The sequence below is a fragment of the Lissotriton helveticus genome, chromosome 7, assembly GCF_964261635.1.
Source record: "Lissotriton helveticus chromosome 7, aLisHel1.1, whole genome shotgun sequence".
Classification (NCBI taxonomy): domain Eukaryota; kingdom Metazoa; phylum Chordata; class Amphibia; order Caudata; family Salamandridae; genus Lissotriton; species Lissotriton helveticus.
This window is the reverse complement of record NC_136068.1, coordinates 167,394,194-167,411,209: the sequence shown is the minus strand read 5'-3', so window position 1 is coordinate 167,411,209 and position 17,016 is coordinate 167,394,194. Positions and strand designations below refer to the sequence as shown.

At 45.2% G+C, this 17,016-nt stretch overlaps 1 protein-coding gene across 1 annotated transcript in view; it reads right to left on the bottom strand.

Annotated features, from left to right (window-relative positions):
- Positions 1–17,016, bottom strand: part of PREX1 (phosphatidylinositol-3,4,5-trisphosphate dependent Rac exchange factor 1) — a 774,514-nt gene that overhangs the window by 219,997 nt on the left and 537,501 nt on the right. The window lies entirely within an intron of this gene.

The following is a 17,016-nucleotide window of genomic DNA, read 5'->3' as shown; positions in this document are numbered from 1 at the left end:
GGTTGCTACTGGAGTAGAGTTTCAACCCCCCCCCCCCCAACCAGTAACCCAATTTCTTACGCAGTGGATCTACACCAGACCACTACTCGCCTACTTGCCCCTCTGATGCTCAGTGTTCCTAAATCTAAGAACACTGGATGGGCGGGACTGAGGCTTAGCAAACAATGATGTGTGCAGAACTACATGGTCACCAACCTGAACAACAAGTGGAAGTATCCTGGAGCAGCTACTAAGTCATGTGCTTTCTATTCGGCAGCTTCAAACAGGTTGGTGATTCTGAAGTGCGGACTGTATATCACATGGCTGCATGAGTGCTGCAATGGTATTACTTATGTTGCTGTTAGTAGTGGCAAAGGAGGTGCTGCTGCCAGTTGCAGCTGAATTAAGGAATAGGGAAACTACTGATAGAGCTGGTAAATTAAGATTGGTGATGGTGCCAAAAATGTGTCTTTAATTCGTGGCTGCCCAGGTTGGCGGTGTTCATCCGTTTGGGGCTGGTTTAGTAAAAAATAGAAATAAAAAAATGTGACAGACGGGCGAGGTTGACAGTGATCACTGCATGGGCGGCACTATTACAAAAAATGTTCACGAGTTACACATTCTCATCTAGGACATACATTTACTTTGCCACCATATTTGCAGCATATTGTAAAAGGACAAGGAGACCCAATTCGTAATTGGTCAGGGACCTTTGGGTAATTGAATTTTTTCTAAAGACAGTGGTACCCAGACAAAAAATAGTTGAAAGACAAATATAGACCCATTTAGTACTATATTGTAGAAATCTTTCCAGCCGTACAGATATTTAATGTGCAATCAATTCAATATTTACAATGAGTAAACAAAAGCAGTTTTAAGTGGGACACAAGCCTGTATCCAACTTTAGCAAGAAATACGTACAACATAAAGTGTTGGGTTCAGGCAAGGGAAAATGTTTGTTTTCAGCACATTTCTCATAGAACAAACAGAATATACAGTAGACACCATTATACGAAAATTAGGACATTTTAAACAAGTGTATATGGGGTACAGGGTGTCGACGGCGTTTCGATCCCCTAAGAAAATATTGGGATCATCTTCAGGACATTTTAATAAGCATGCCTGTTTACATATGACTTAATTGCCTGGGTCAATGGCCAGGCTGCCTTTGAAGGCAAGATAGAGAATGTCCGGCGTGGGACCATTTGAATAAAGGTCTGGGCGCAGGTACGAGGGATGACGTACCGGAAGGCTGAGATCGGGTAGCAGGGTTCCAAGGTGATGATAGTTCAAGTTCGAGCAAGCCGCTTGTGCGAACTCTAGTAGGATTCTTGTGCAAGTGCGGTTAGGGAAGATCCGGAATGTATAATTAGCAATGTAAATCAAGCCGCGGATGCGGTCTCGAGTAGGGTTCCGGAACCATGCATCTCCAGTCTTCAGTCTGTCACAACATGAGTGTTGCCGGTAACACTCATGTCTCTCCTCTGGGAGCACCGCCGCCGCCACCACCTTCAAATAAAATTATAATAAAACGGGGTGTAAACCCGTTTTATTATCGTTTTCTTTGACGAGTCTTGGGGGCGGTTCCAGGGGGATGACAGAGCTGGTGAGGGAGTGGTGGGCACTGGTACAGTGCGCATGAAGGTTTGGCTGGCCATCTCAGGCTTGCTAAACCCTCATGTGCACCGCAGCTCTCTCCAGCACCAGCTGCATTGCTGTGGCTGGAGAGAGCAGGCACAGGCTCCCAGTCTGCCTGGGAGGGCTAGCTGACAGCATTCAGGCCAATCCTGATGCTGTTTACATGCAGCGTCAGGATTGGCGGCAGTGCAGTCTGGGAGTCTGTGTACAGAAGAAGAGCGCAGTGCGGCAGGTAGCGGCATTGTTCACGTAAGTACATTTTTTTTTTTTAGTCCCCGAACCCCCATGCCCCTGCGCACCTCTCTCCTCCAGCCCACTCTTTAGCAGTGGACGGGTCGCTACTGCATATTTGGATTTTGTACTATACCTCAGGAATTCTGTGCTATACGTGCACTTCTTTGCATGTTATTGCACACATCAAAAGATGTGACCTCACAAAACCTCTTAAAGCATTTTAAGTCCTGACATATTTATACCACGTTATCTGAGGAGTAATTGCTCCTGTAGATCTGCATCCTTGACAAATAGACATCTTGGACCTATGAGTTCCTCTGCAATGGAGCACTCAACTTAAAACCAATCTTCAATGTGCCTGGCCTATCCCTTTATTTTACCCTTAAAGGATGCCCTTTAACAGCACGCCCCACTGTGGAATATTCCTCTAACTTGAGCCTGTTGTTCCTGCGAATATTAGATTAAACGAGCAGATGATTCAATATGCTTAAGTCACAATGTAGCTTTGCTTCAGTTAATGTTACAAAGAGGTTGCCCTCACCTAGTACTCAAAATCACAACAAAAAAGTAGGAAGGATATTTACTCCTGTACGAATGCTTCTGGACTACATTTCTGATAGTTTGTAACTGTCAATAACTCCAGGAGTACTACTGTAAATATCTGCATGGAGTAGATTTCCAAGAATAAGGAAATAAGTAAAATATCTTCATTCAGGACAATAAACAACCCTGCATGGCTTATTAGAATGTAATTGTGTGTGTTTTTCACATTTGACATTTTTTGTTGCTGTATGGGGGAGCCCCACTTCCGATACAGCACATTCATTACAAGTGTATTTCCTCCCCATTCACACCCTGGAGACACACTTACTCCTGCCCTTGACAGGTGTAGCTCTGAAGACGTACTCAAGTTAAGAAAAAGCCTTCAGAACCATTGTGGGTACCCTACGAACGTCAGTGTACCATGAGCATTCCAGTGCTTAATTTGAGCCAGTGTTTTCAGGTGCTCTGCAGCGGAACTTATTTGTAAACACCAGCACTTATGTCAGTCAGTGACAAGGTGGCACTGACTGTCAGGTTTAGAGATGAGTTCAACAGCAGTTGTTTATTAACTAAATATACATTAAAAATTACTAATACCTGCCACCCAAGCCATTCGTATAGCATCGGTGCCTAGAATGTTCTGAATTGTGACACCTGTAAGTGTGTGGGGTTAGCAGTTGTGTTGCTGCAGTCATTGGCAGCGGTGGCAGTGGGTGGTGCAAGCTGCAGTGGCCTCTTGATGAGGGCCCTGGCAATTATGTTTTTTTACAAATTAAGCACTGGAGCACTCACACTCATCTCTAATTCTAAACCTGCAAATGCACAAGGTTCATTATTCTAACAGACCTTCTCCACTCATAAGCTGCAAAAATTCCAGCACTCAGTCTTGTGTGACATTAGGGAACTGATGTACCAACAGGCACTGACTTTTTTTGTGACTAGTCTGTAATTTTGTGACGCGGCCTATTTACTAATAGGTTGCATCGCAAAATTGCCATTCGCAGAGGGTCCCAGACGGATTTGCCTGATGAATATCAATTAGGCCTGTCAGGATTTTCGAACCTCCGTAGTTGGCTATGAGCAAAGTGATGGAGGCGGCATTCCCAAATAGGACCCCTTTTTCCTCTTTAAAAACAGTACATATTTCTTAACGCCTTGCCCGCGGCAGTAATTCCGCCGCGGCGCTAAGGGGAGCGGGGGCCGCGTGGCGCCACCATGCTCGTGACGGAACCACTCCGTCACGAGCCGCGGTGGCGCTGTGCTTGTGACGGAATGGCTCAGTCACGGCCCCGCCCGCTCAATAGAACGCACCGCGCAGGCGCGAAATGTGCGCCGTGCAGGCGCGGCGGCCGGGACGGAACCATTCCGTCACTAGCACAGCACCACCGTGGCTCGTGAAGGAATGGTTCCGTCACGAGCATGCAAGGGGTTAAAGGAAATAGTGCTGTTTTACAAAACAAATTCCCATTTGGGAGGACAATGGGCAACTGACATGATTGACAAATGAGAATCAGTCCCACTTGGACAGCATTTAATTGGCTAATACGTTCCCACCTCCTTTGAGGCATCGGTAACTTTTCAGTTTTTTGAGACCACAATCACAGGTAAAAACCATTGATACAATCATTGTGAATCGCAATTAGGAGGACACACCGCCTTCCAACCCCCCTCTTAACTGCGGTTCAGAAAGAGTCATAAAAAATCCTTTTGCGATTCAGAAAGGGGTTTGTGAATTGCAAAATGAGTTTAGTGCATAGCAAAGTGCAACTTTGGCCTTACAAGCCTTGTGATTTTGCTAATCACAGCGTTTGCTACAGACATATGCTTTGGAATGTAAGGCCCCAGGTGCTCAAAAGGATTCAGAAATGTTCCCTCGTCCATTCATGCGAATTCATGTTAATGGTGAGAACCAGCAACATTAGGAAGAGGGCTCCCAGCCTTATCAAAGAAAAAGTGCTAAATACAGTTAGACTGGAAGCGGACTGCTGACGCTGTGAAAACATGGGCTCGGTTAGTCATTCGCTGCACAACTGAAAAAACAAGATAGGATGCGAACATAGTCTGAGAGTGATAACGTTAACAGCATCACCAGTTTCTTCTGCACATTCTTCCTCGTAGCCAGGAATCCCCCAGCCGGGCCAAAACACAACACGTTTATTTTTTAAAGAAGTTGGGGAAATATGTCAACGTTATCAAGAAAAAACAAAGTGGCCCATGAAATTCCACGAATAACGAACATCACGTCTCTTAATAAAAGAATCTTTACAGCATCTAGGAAGGTTCAGCAAAAATAAAATGACTTTGGAATTTTGGGAGCTCCATTGAAGATAATGGAGTGTCAGGGGGCAATAATGGCTGATAAAGACCTTCTGCTCCAACATTCTAAGTGTGTCCTTCTGTTTCCCCGGTTTACTATAGAACATTCTATAAACAATGTGTGGAAAACATGAATATATAAGGCTATATCCCTTTTGTCTCAGGATATAACAGTCACCAGTGCCAGCAGTTCAGGAATGTAACTCAGGAGAGGGCCATTAACTACTGCAACAGCCCTAAAAAATGAGCCATAATTCAGCATGTTTATTCAAATCTGTTTCACGTTTTGCAGGTAAAATATGAGACTGAAATCAAATGGACCTTGGAACACAAACTCCGACTCACTCCCTCAAGATTGAGAAAAACATCCAGGACCCAAATTGTTTAACTTTTTTTCCAGATATATTAATATCTACAGAATCCTTTATAAAGTACTGTGACAAAACTGGAGAGGATTAGTTAATTTTGAGAAGAACGAACATTGCAGGTCTTTCACAGGGACTGTTCTTCGAATATTCTGCCCGCGGCATGTGGGGTCCCGCAGGGGTCCTCACTCAGCCCTACATTGTTTAATATATATCTTCAACCCATGGCAGATATGGTAGCTCCTTTTGGGATTTCCATAGTCTCCTACGCGGACGACACCCAGCTGGTGTTGTCTCTTACCCAGGCTCGGACCCTCCTACATCTAATCTAGGGTCCTGCCTGCAGCATGTAGCCAGCTGGGTGAACAAGTCATGTATATGTATATATGTATATGTCCAGTATTTGTAAAGCGCGAACAATTACCCGACGGTGTCAAGACGCTGGGGGCCGTCTGGAAGATTAAGCGAGCTATTGCACAGAGTCTGATGCTCAATTGAGCAAAAACCGAACCAATGATCCTGGGGAATAATTCCTCTGTCCAACAAGGGCCAGGCTGGCGGATGGGTCTTGGTTTCCCTAGAATCCCCAAGGATGTTATAAAAAGCCTAGGGGTGGGGCTAGAAGACTATGGAAGTTTAAAACATTGTGCATTGCCCACCGTGCACTGCAGGGCCAAGACCCAGCCATCCTACGTCAGCTGGTCATTCCTTACAACCCCAATAGAGCACTTCGGTCATCAAATCTCCACATGGCTGCCATCCAAATTGTCATCAGAGCTAGAAGAGGTGGTTGGTCCTTCAGCTTTAATGTAGCAAAGCTATGGAACTCTCTTCCCCATGCCATTCGAGCAACAGATAATTAGCTACACTTCTGAAAAGCGATTAAAACCTGGCTTTTCAAATAACTCAGTTAAAGTGCTCCTTGTGCCTCAGGGTTGTGCTACCTCTTGTTTCAGTGCTGAGATGCCTTTGAGTCGCCATGCGCTCTACAAAATGCATAAATAGAAAATAGAAATAGAAAAACTATTTAATTCATTAAGATGGCTGCCCTAATGTTCACTTGCTTTAACAGCAGAGGCTCAAAAGTGTAGTCCCCTGGCTACATTTCTTGGATTGTTGCAACAAAAGTACTAATGGGCATACACTAATAGGAATGGTAGAGAATCCCACCAATGCTCTGCAAACCTTCCAGCATAAGCCCATGGGCATCCTCCTATTTTACAAAGTTAACAGAAAAGACTCCAGTTTAACTTAATAATTAAGCACTACAGTATCTTGTTATGGCTATGGAGCACTGTAAAAAAGATAAATATTGAATAACTATGTATTCAACACTCTCAAAAGTGCATTTGGCATTCACAAATGTGCAGAAAAGCACGATGCAAATGTGCAGAAAAGCACAATATAAATGTGTGAGAAAGTGTTCCATTATGCCTGGTCACCGCAAATTCTTTTGGACTAATGCTGCTATCATTTCAGCTGAGTACACTGGGACACTGCTCTCTAGGCCCCAGTGCATGTGCTCTGATCCCTAAAACAGTTTGAAATTGGCTTAGCCCTATTTGGCACACTTAATTTCCCCCATAACCCCATAGTATATGGTGCACAAATACATTCCAGGCATGCAAAGGTAAATGCCACCTGTGGACTGCAGCACCCATTGTGCCAACTACTGCACAGGCAGTGAAAACATGGCTTCAGGCCTACCCAGTGTAGCCTGACTGCAACAGAGTAAACCATGCTGAACAGACCTGTCATAATCACTCTTTTGACTGTTAAGAAAACCGGACATTAAACTTTAAATTAGTCCCCCCTTAAGCACACCTTGTAGCCTACAAGGTTGCGTACACAATATTTAAGAGTGGAACATGTGACATTAGAAATGGCATGGTCAACCAGTGACTAGGCCCCAGGCCCGGACTGGCCGTTGTGGGCACCGGGCAATCCCCCGGTCGGCTGCAAGGGTGGGGGCCGGTTTTGGGCCCTGGGGGCCGTTTTTGCAGCATAGCTGCAAAATCGGCCCTGTAACAAAATCGGCTGAAAAGCGGCCCTGGCAAAGCGCTCGCCCCCCTCCCGCCCGGGGGGGGGGGGGGGCGACCGAGCACTTTGCCAGGGCCGGTTTTGGTTCCCAGTCCGGCCCTGCTAGGCCCAAAACAACATTGTCCAGGTCAGGCTGGCACATGGGAAAAGCCAAAGTATATAATCTTCACTTTAATCAATAACTTTTTAGCTGTACCAGCTACAGACTTCATTCAAAGACTTATTGTTATACTTAAAGAAATAACAATCTAATGGTGATGTCGGATTTTTATTATATATTTTGGAAATTAAACGTGACCCTGAAGTTGCTCGAGGCCAACTTTCATTAGATCCCCAGTCAATGTGCAGCATGTACCTTGCCTAAAAGAGGAGCTGCGAAAACTGTTCCCAGAGTCGAGACTATGTTATGTCTTGTGTGTTTACTTCCTGTTGCATGAAGACCAGTTAGGGTGGACCCAGGAACTTAGTTAATTTCAAGGGTTTTGTCTTTTCACTTTCACAAGCAAATGTTAACTGACACCTGGAATGGACCAGCCTTTGTTTCCCTAGTCAGGCAGACACCAAACCCAGTTTAAGGAACTCTACAGCCAGAACCAGTTTTGAGTGACCACAGAGAAGGGGACTGCTCTTTACCCAGGCCACACCTCTGGGTGGGTACACAAGCTCTGCACAAGGAAGAAAAGGCTTCTCTAGCTTGAATTTGGAGAGTGAGGGGTGAGATTAGCTGCAGTAGAGCAAACATGCACTGCTGCAAAATTTGGTAGGGTTGCCTCAGGGAAGTTTTAATTCTGTTGTTCAGCTCAGGAATAACCCCTCCAAGTAGCTGGCACCAGGCATAAATGTGCCACTCCCAGAGACCATCCTCTGACACTCAGGATCTACGGAATAACTGAAGGACAGCATTGTCTGTTTGAGACCTGTGAAGGGCTAGGCCTGCTCCCATGTGTATCCAGGACCAAGAAGTAAACTCCACAGGGCAGTTGGCTGACCTCCAGTGTGGCTAATGGGACAACAGGCTACAAGAGGCCTTTTCCCTGTAGTACCCAGCTGACCAGTAGCACCTGGACCTGACCCTGCTGTTGGCCTCACCTAAGACTCTTAGAGTCTCTGAGTGTCATCCCTGAGGGCCTGGGGCCTTAGAAGAGTACTCCTGTGGTTGTTTGGGCACCAGGAGAAAGTTTGGAAATTTCTGACAACGTTTGCTACAGAACACCAGAGCATCAACCCGACTCATCAGATAAAGGATCTGACTGGCAGTTCCACAGCTTCGGATTTGATTTCAGCTTCATCCCGCTCAAAGGTCCCTGCAACTCCACAAAATACAACAGAGTCCCATTATGTATTGGGGCTTAAAACATTTTCAGGGAAAAGTCACCAAAGCTCAAGAGTGCCAGTGGGACGACCATTCTTCAGGTATGCTTCCTTTAGTTCCACAGAGGCAGCTACAATTTTAAGTAGCGGCCCGAGCGGGGACAATTTTACTTCTCAAAAAGTGACAAAGTCCCTTTCTGTGCTGGAACTTAAAAGATATGTCAAAGCTTTTCTTTTAAAAAAAAAGTGACAAAGAGCTTTGGTGATGTGGGACTTAAAAATGTTTTTGGACTTTTTGACTTCCAAGCTCTGACCAGGACCAATCTGCTTAGTGTACCCAACGCGGGCTCCATCGGGGTTAGCCTCATATCACGTCTCATGTCCGGTCTACCACTTTCCATAGACTATCATTGGTATTTTGTGCTTTTTGGTGCTATTTCTACTGAAAACTCATAATCTCTGTTTCCATGACTGGATTTTGTTTTTGTGTTATTTTGGGTATTAAAATTTTTCTATTTTTAAAAATTGAGTGGGACTTTTATTGTGTTGTGTCTTTGATTTTTTAACTCTTTAGGTACTTCCAAATGCTCTACATATTTTTCTTAAGTTACGGCGTCTGCTCTGTGACACAGCTACTAAGGGTTGAGCTTAGAATTAAATTACTGAAACCTTTGTCTGGACCGAACAGGTTAGTGATTTTAGTTGTGGTGAACTACCATCCACCCCAATTAATAATTGACTTTCTTACACAATGGGGCTACAACGCTGTGCTGATCATCATGAATGAATACCTGTAAACAGAGGCACATGTTTACCCACTGGAAACCGCAGAGATGGCCATTCACACCAAGGCAGTAAAAGACATATCAGCTAGCTGAAAACTACACAACAAGCCGCATTAGTGTCTTTTCCAAAACCGTCCGTCAACTACAATCACTTATCCTGGTAACAGGAACAGTTTTATGTAGGAACTGGGTGATGTGTGATGTAGGGGCGGATGACGTGTGATGTTAAAGTGGAATGTGCCATTGGATGGGGATGTGAATTGTAATGAGGGAGTGATGGACGGCTCTGATGACCTTTGTGGCAGCTGGTGTGGGATTTTTGGTGTTAAAGGACCTCTACTTCCATTGGAATCTTGTGAACCCTTCACTTGGCTCATGTATGGGGTTCTTCTTATTCCTGTTCCAAGACCTTTATCACAGACTTTATTTCTGATTTAAGTATGAATGGTTTCGCTAACATTGTCAGCGACAATCTGTGGTGGTGAAGCTCTTTGGAGTAATCCTTGATTTCTTTTGAGAAGATGTCGGGCATATTACAGGATGAGGTCACTGAAGAGATCTTTAAGAGGTAGGAACAGCTCTGGCACTCAACATCATGGACACTCACCTGAGTCTGCGTGGAGAGGTCAGGGCTGTGTCAGCACAGAGTACCAGCACTCCATAGCATTGTGGAGACATTATGCACTTATGCAACACGCTGTGCTGGGCCATTGAATGTTTACGATAGAGCTCTCTTACTTTACATTGTTTTCAGCCCGCTAAAGACCACATGTTGAGTTGAGTTGAGATAGAACTTGTAAAGCGCAACTTTGCCCATAGGCGTCAAGGCGCTGGGGGTGGAGAAGCTGTGTGATAGGAAAGGTGAGTGAGCCGGTTACAGGTAGGCCTCCCTGAAGAGCCAGGTCTTCAAAGCCTTTCGGAAGAGCGAATGGGAGGTAAGTCCCTTGATCTCAGCCGGAAGGGTATTCCAAATCCTAGGTGCGAAAGACCAAAAGGCCCTCTTGCCCCATCTGACTTTGTTGCTTTTAGGTACAGAAAGAAGATAGTTGTTGGCTGAGCGAAGTGCCCTGCCGGGGACTTAGAGGGTCACCAAGGATCTAATATCTTCCGATCCAAGACCGTGCAGAGCACGGTGGGTGAGGCACAGGACCTTGAACTCTATTCTGGCCTGGATGGGGAGCCAATGCAGATCCTTCCTGATTAAGGTGCCTGATGCGAGCCTCGGGGCATCAACGACAAACCGAGCAGCTGCGTTTTGTACTGTTTGTAAGCGTTATACCTGTGATTTATTGATTCCCAGGTACAGTGCGTTACAATAGTCTAACCTTGAGGAAATTAGGGCCACCGTAACCAATTTGCGGGCATCGGTGGAAAGATAGTGTACTAATTTCCTCAAGGATCTAAGGATACCACAGCATGTGGTGGTCGTCCTACTGACCTGTTTGTCGAAGGAGAGCTTGGTATCGAAAATAACACCCAGGTTCCGAGCGGACTGAGAAGGCGTAGGACAGGCGCCAAGAGCGGAGGGCCACCAGTCCATTGACCAGATCTCCTCTTTGCCTCCGAAGATCAGCACCTCCGTCTTTTCCCCATTTAGCTTGATGTCCATCAAGATGACAAACTTCTGTGACTGTATGTTTTAGGCGAGTACCACAGCCTTCCTCTAACAGCAGGGATAAGAGTGTTCATAAATATTAGCACAAGGTGTAGAGACTAGCCCTGCTCAAAGATACATAGTTTAAAGAGAAACACTGAAAGAATAGAATACCATATTTTAATGGAAGCAATTCTCCAGATTAAGCAAACATACTTGGCAAGCACATAATATGGTATCAGTATAAGTCCCCTGTTAGTGATGGTGACCTTGCACCAAGGTGGATTCCAAAGTGACCGTTAACTAATTGTCAGAGCCAGATCAACAGCTCAGGCTCAGGTATCCAGCACCTCAAAACGTGACTTATTCTACAACACTGAAGCCATTGTAAAGATTTAAGATCTGGCTGTGGATGAGTTCTGCTCAGGTTACCTTTCTCACCCTTCCGGTCCTACAGCCCAACCCTGTCCTGCTCCCTTACAATGTTACACAACCATACTCAACACTAGGGGCATCGTGAACTCCCCCTTTAGCTACTACAACAAGGGTGGGCTGATTTTGGGCCTCTTTAGTCTATAATTTGACAGAAAAATCTCACAATTAACGCTTAAGGATGAAAGAAATAGGTTGATACAACAGGGACAGAAGGCTGAAAGGAAGGAAAGGTTAAAGAAAGGTTAATGAAAGGTGGGAAGAGTGATAGGACAGATGACTGAATGGGAGGATGGACGGGTGAATGTATAGGTAAATGGATGGCAGAGTAAATGGAAACCTGAGTGGATGGATGGCAAAAAGGATCACTTGATGAATGTGTAAGGCAAAGGATTGATATATGGATGAATGCCTCTAGTAGATGCCCAGGCTGGAAGTAGCCACTGCAGCTCCCAGCAATTATCCCATTCGAATACTAACATGTCGCAGCTAGAGCAAGATGGTTAAAGAAGCATCATTCAGATGTCTTGTAAATAGAGAGTGAAAACGGAGATTCGAATGAGAGAAACTTTACAATGGTGCAAAAAAACAAAAAAGCCTGGGCAGACACCTGAAAAGTAACATGGCTGGGCCTCCTCGGCACAGTCATTACCAAGGAAGTTGATCAACAACAAGCAGACCTGCAGTACGCAACCTACGCTTGCGCTGCAGCCCGAGCCCAAATATCCCAACCTCCATTCTAGGTCCCACAGGGCCTAATAAGTGGTGGTGGTGGTGGTATAAGTGGTGGTGGTTGTGGTATAAGTAGTGGTGGCAGTAAAGGAATAAGCGGAGATGGTGGCCTAAGTGGTGGTTGTAGGTTAAGTAGTTGTGATGGTAGTATAAGTACTTATGATGGTGGAATAAGTAGCAGTGACCTTGTATTCTTGACAGCGCATTCATTGTAATGGAGATCATTGTCCTGGTCTGTGATCAGTGCATGTTGTGTGAACTTGTGACAAGACTTGAGAATCCAAGGGTAAAGTTAAGAGTTCTTTCACACACCCTTCCATGGCTCACCCAGCTGGACCTCTTACAAGAAGAGACTGCTTTAGCAGTCTAGTGCAGACCTCAGCAGGTGACGCCTGTGTTGTCAGTGGGTCGTTGGGTATCAGTGGAGTAAGAGAGCTATACAAACAAAGAAACCCCGCATGTAGTCTAGCATTGTGCTAAAAGGCAAAGCAATGTCCATGTTCTGCTTTAGTTGAAGCTGGAGTATTATTTGGATTCATTTATCTTATTGTGGATTATATTCTGCTAAGTAACCATTGCAAGGAAAGACAAGGAAGGTCCATTTGTTAGTGGTGCCATACAATCCTAATCCATCATGAATGGTTACATTTAAAGAAAAGCAACTCATGACACTGCAATATTACATTTATCATGATTCTCGTCAGGCTTATTACCATTGGAGCATATTTTTAATTTATATGCTATGGTGAACAATGAAAATGGAAGAAATACTTCCCTCTCAACTATCACTCTCCTCTTCACCACTGCCTTCTCAAGGCAGCTTTTACCTTGTGGTCTGATCTCGGGCAGAAGGTGCCAGGGTCCAAATTTTCACTGAAAATACTCCATTTTTAACTACGTTTGCAGATAAAAGAATATATTTGTCTCTGAAGCTGGTGACATGTTAAATATGCCATTTACATTCAAAGCAGATGTCTTAGTGAGATGTACTTCATACAGACTTGTCAGAGCAAAGCATTTGACACTTTTTGAAGGTAGCAAATTTGATTGGGTGAATAAATTACAACACTTATCGGTATATCGTAAGATCGTGTAAACCACCAACTAAAATGTAGAATCACCCAGCCGCCTCGTCTACATGAATCAACTATTCTATCCTGTCTTTAGAGGAAGGTCGGACCTCATCCTCTCTCGCCGCTTTGGCCTCCACCTTCACTGGAGGGCCTTCAACTCACACCTCATCTTCCCCACAACTTCCCCACTTCCTGGACAACTAAAGAGCTCAGCTTCTAAAGACTTGATGCCTACAATTCACACGTTCGCCTGATCTAAGCATCTACAAACAGCTCAAAGCCATTCTTAATTTTTCTATAAAGCATGCATTGTGACCAGGAGTAGCTAATGCTTCTCATCAATAACGCCAAACTATGGGGCCCACCATCATTGGGCACATCCCCAGAGGCTGAATACTGCAATGCAAAGTGTATAGCTGTTGCATGAATCAGAGTAGAATGCATAAAATAAATAATTTTGCTGTGTGGGCCATATAAGCGCTTCCACCCACAAAAGCACGTATATTATGGGAACGGTGCCCAAAGCTGTGCTCAAAAGCCCAAGGGCGCTATTAAATTTGCTTAATCTTGATTCCACCTCAGGCCTCCTTAACTCACAACCAGACACTTCATTCCGATTTATCTCATTCCTGCAGATTTCTGCTTTCTCACGTTATGACATTTTTTCCTCCTTTCTCTTCCTCCTCCTTTTTCCCCTTCGTGTGTCCTTTGCTTTTCCTCCTCTTGCTCTCAGAAAATGCATGACCAGGAACAATAAGTGTCAGTCGCCAAAAATGAGTCGCTGTGAGCCCCACCCGAAAACACCGGCTCAAATAAAGCACTGATTATGGGATTGCCAGTTTCTTTAGAAGTCCACAATGGAGTGTGCTTTGGTTAAAGGGAAAATATTGCTTTCTTTTTTTAAATTTTTTTTTAATTTAGATTGTAGACGAAAGACCTTGGCTTATCACCACATAATAGTTAGCATTTCACTGCCCCTGATCATGTACACAATAATTTCATCCTGTGTGCTTTAAGAATTTCCTTATGAAGAAATGTTTTTTGAGAGCTTAACCATATTTTGGTAAATCTACATTTCTCGTTCTCGACAACCTTCATAGTGACAACTGCAAAGAAAATGTCACTTTTCACTTTGTTCCACGCGATTGATGAAGCGTATCCATGTCGCAGATAAAGTTAGCATGACAATGCTGTGTCCCGTGCATCAAGACATCTGCTAAGCAACTCCGGTTCAGAGGTCAAGTTGGCTGGGATCATGTAGGCCGAGCTTGCCCCACCCCCTCCAATCTTCCTAACATGCATCGCTCCATCAGCGGTTCATGCTTGTCGAGTCTGGGGCAGTGTCGTCATACAACAAAGGCAGGAAAGACGGGGGAGCAGTGTATCAGGCGTCGGCCACGGCTTCGGAAACAATGGATCGCGAGCTTCGTCGTGCTCATGACCTCCCTACGCTTGAAGGTCATTTCAAACCAGGACGTACAAACCTGAGAGCTTGCAATGCAAGACAGTTTTTACACTGAGCATATGGGCTCCCGTGTGACTTTGTTCAACTCTATCGTGCGTCATCTAGGAATATGCAAATAAGTCAGTCACAGGTAAAATACAGGGTCTTCCACTTTTATATGCATCGCTCCAGAAAAGGCTTAAACTGAATTTCCACATTCTCTTCACAAAAGAAATTCTCATAGAAACAAGAATGGTTAATTTACCAAGTGACGATTGCTGCAGGTACTCTAGGAGTGGTATGTATTTAGCGTATAGACTGTGAACCCTGATAATTGTACGGGCTGCACTGGAGAGAGTCTGGCTTAACGGCCAGAGCTGCCGACTTTGGATCTGGGGAAACAGGTTCGAGCCTTGCCGTGGGCTCAGCATCCTGTGATTCTGGGGAAATCACTAAATCTCCCAGTGCTGACCAAAAATGAATGTGTCCTTGTGTAATGTACCTGCTGCTCATTTAAAGCGCTCCAATACCTTCGGGTCGAGTTTGCGCTATATAAAACTGCAAAAACCAAAAAAACTAGGGCTGAGCCGGAAGGACAGAAAGACATTAATAGTCACTTTAATGAAGTATCATGGGGTGGGTGGGGTTGGGAAACGGCCTTTACAACGAAGCCGTTTCCACGAAATCTTTAACCACGCATGCAGTACAACGCATGCGTGGTTACCACTAAAGCCTTTACCACACATACCTTTACTACGAGATTTGTAGTAAAGGCATATGTGGTAAAGGTAAAAAGTAAAACGGGGGGGCTTGTGGGGGTCTCCCCCCCAAATAAAAAAACTCACCAGAAGTCACGTCGGGATCTGCACATAATCAGCGTCGTTTAAGAGAAATCGGAAAAAAAATTCCGTTTCCTCTTAACGATGTATGACGTCACCACGCAAGTAGTCGAGCTAAAGGTTATGCGTGGTAAACGAATTCCGTTGTAACGCATGCGTGGTAAAGGCATGCGTTGCAACGGAATTCGTTGTAACGTCATACATTCGTGGGGTTAGGCAGAAGAGTCGATATAAGGAGAAGGTTGCATGGTGTGGTATATGTCCATAGTGTCCTGTGGAATATACTATGTCATGGATAAAATAAATTCTGGGGTTTAACCCCTTGGCCGCGGCGGTAATTCCGCCGCGGCGCTAGGGGGGGGGCGCACGGCGCCGCCATGCTCGTGACTGAACCACTCCGTCACGAGCCGCGGTGGCGCTGTGCTTGTGACGGAATGGTTCCGTCACGGCCCGCCCGCCTAATAGAACGCTCAGCGCAGGCGCAAAATCAGCACCGCGCAGGCGCGGCGGCCGGGCCGTGACGGAACCATTCCGTCACCAGCACAGCACCACCGTGGCTCGTGATGGAATGGTTCCGTCACGAGCATGCAAGGGGTTAATGCGTGTTAAGTAGTGGGTGAGTGAGGGGGCAGCTAATAAAATAAGTAGAGTTCGGTGGAGACAGCGCTCCCGCCCACCCCCATCACCCCCCCTCCTCCCCCCCCCCCCCCCCCCCCCCCCAAGACACAGAGAGACATGGCTCAGCATTCTACTTCCTTCAGGAGTAAATTCTGGATCCTGCACACTCCATTATAAAGGAAAGAACATTGTGTTTTGCCATCACTACCCTTGCACCTGGTCTGTGCTGAATATGGGAGCAGAAAGGATTTTCACATCCTACCGGACATACAAGGAACTAGAAGTTGGCGCGTGTGTCCCTCATCCACCTGTTGCGGAGAGGCACCACTGATTTAAAAAAAATATATATTCGAGTTATTCACTATATCCTGAACTTAGCTCGAAGGAACAGGTGCTAGTTTACAGAGAACATTTTCCTGAAGCAAGACCATCTCAAACCCCAGAGTGCTGGAATGAAGATCAAAGATCCCTATGAGTGCAAACGGCTCTGTCAAGAGATGTTTATATATTAGGCTAATACTGCAGCAAGGACAATGGCAATATATCTCAACTGGGTGGACAATGATACCAAGAGACAGGCCTCTGGCCTGTCAAATGCATACCTGCCAGTGATGAGAAGATTAGCCTCAATGAGAGCCTTGAACCTTATCCAATCTAATTGGATTCAGATCTGGAGGCAGTGTTTTAAAAGATTAGCCTCAATACGAGTCTGAAACCTAATCCAATCTATGTGGATTCACGCCTGGAGACAGGGTTTTAGAAGATTAGCCTCTACAAGAGTCTGGAACCTAACCCAATCTAATTGGATTTATGTCTGGAGGCAGGGTTTTAAAAGATTAGCCTCACCAAGAGTCCTCGAACCTAATCTAATTGGATTCACATACGGAGACAGGGTTTTAGAAGATGAGCCTCTACGAGAGTCTGGAACCTAACCCAATCTAATTGGATTTACGTCTGGAGGCAGGGTTTTAGAAGATTAGTGCCAATTAGAGTCTGGAACCTAATCTAATTGGATTCACGTATAGAGACAGTGTTTTAGAAGATTAGCCTCTACGAGAGTCTGGATCCTAACC